Here is a 2,073-nt window from a genome sequence, read left to right on the forward strand (position 1 = left end):
CCCCCCCTCCACACCTCTTCACCTACATCACAGGCGGTGAGGTGGGTGGGTGAAGCGGTGACTGCCTTCCCCTTAACAGAACACGCATATTTCTCCCACTCTTTCCACATAGGCCACGCCTCTCACTTCCCCTATCGGGCTGAATGCCCTTTTTCACCCTACTAATGGAATGTGCGACTGTGAATGTGCACATTCCATTTTTCTATTTTATCTGTTGTACAATCGTTCATAACAAATTATCATTGTGATAACAAAACGCCCAGCTGACCACTACAGTACTGTCAATCATTCAACCGGTCCCAGATGTCTGTCAACGAGGCATGCACTGATGTCGGCGTTTGTTTCCCCTTCCGGTCCATGTGTGTTGTCGCCGTCAAGTGGTCTGGCCGTTTTGTTCAAATGTGTTTTGGCCAGTCGTTTTTATTCTGTCTCCAGCCTTCTACTTAATTTTATTTTTGCGTATATTGAACATCTCATGGCTGCCTAACTGTTATTTTTGGCCCTGGCTATCGAGCCATGGGTGAAGATTCATTTGTTGGCTACGGCCTGGACATCATGATAATATAATTTGGTAACTTTGTACAGCATTCCCGTTTTTCTTTATTTTTGTCCATTTCATTGTTTCCTCTATTCGTGCATTGTCACGAGGTTTCTTTAAAAATGACATTAATATATTTTAAATATTTTAATATGATTATTCTATCTGATCTCTTGGCATATTTGCTCATTGACTATTGTTAAATTATTGCAAAATATCATTTTCGTCCATTCTATCATTATTTTTGTTATGTTGAGTGTAATAAAACCTCACATGTGTTGGACCAATCTAGACGTGCTTAGCAGTCTCAAGGCTCGGTATAAAAGGCCTAGATCCATATTGACCGATGTCAGGTTCTTAGTTTGAGCATTATTGCAATGATAACCATTTTATTTTATTCAATATTGTAAAGTACGATCCTGTCCCTTGGTCAAATCGAACATAGTCAATACAGCAGTGTCAGAGATTATTTTCTCCTTCATGTCCCTTTTATTGTATTTGTCCTTTAGCTCATTTAATAATTTGTAATAATTTTAACTATGACTTGAAATATGTTATATAAAAAAATTTGTAATTTTATTTTATTTTGAACATTTGTAACTGGCATTTATTTTATTGTACTTTGGGCATCATTATTTTATTTAAACTCATTATATAAAATAGAACATCATCGCCTATACTACTTGTCTATCAGTTTTTAATTCCTTTTCCCCTAGAGTTAAGGTAAAAATTTAGTAAATTAAAACAACAAATGTGTCAGTTATATTTAAAATTCCACTATGCTCCGGTCTGGTAGAGCCTCGGCTAGTGGTGAATCCAACTTCGTTTGGGTTTATGTGCTTCATTGGTGATAACCTCACGGTTAGTTATCGGTGAATGTCACAAGGTTATAAATATAAATACATCATTAGTAACTTGTTTCCTCCGAAAACAGGTAGTGGTGTGTTAACCTATAAAATTTTAAACAAAAGACCTAAAGAATACGTATATTGGAACGATCCTAATAAACTTATAGTTCGATTAGAACTTTTACACGCTGCAAGAAGTGTTGGAAATGCAGGCGTGGGAAACGAAATATTGTCAATAGAAGAAGAGTTACGAGAACTAGGTGTAATATCATGAGTAAAGTAGCAGAGAAAGTAGCAAACGAATTACATAGACCGGCTAGAAAAATATTTCCTAGAAGAAGAGTTATTTTGTAAACCATTTACAGGTTTATATGGCGAACGTTGTTCGTGAACACGTTCGGAACGTATGAAACATCGAACGGACGACCATTTAGAACAATAAAAAACGTTCGTTCACAACGGATAATAGAAACCATCCTTTAGCGAACGGTGGGTCGAACGGTCGATCGAACGGACGGTCATAAATAACAAAAGAAAGGTTTGACCCTTACACTTGTCTTTTAGACAAACATATTTACCTAAAATATAATTTTAAAATAAAATCGTTAATAATTAAATAAATTTATTAAACAAATCAATTAATCGTAAAAGTAGCTATAATCGGAAATAGGGGAACTAAGGCCCCCC

This window comes from Daktulosphaira vitifoliae, unplaced genomic scaffold (genome assembly GCF_025091365.1).
Source record: "Daktulosphaira vitifoliae isolate Bord-2020 unplaced genomic scaffold, ASM2509136v1 Scaffold_1, whole genome shotgun sequence".
Classification (NCBI taxonomy): Eukaryota; Metazoa; Arthropoda; class Insecta; order Hemiptera; family Phylloxeridae; genus Daktulosphaira; species Daktulosphaira vitifoliae.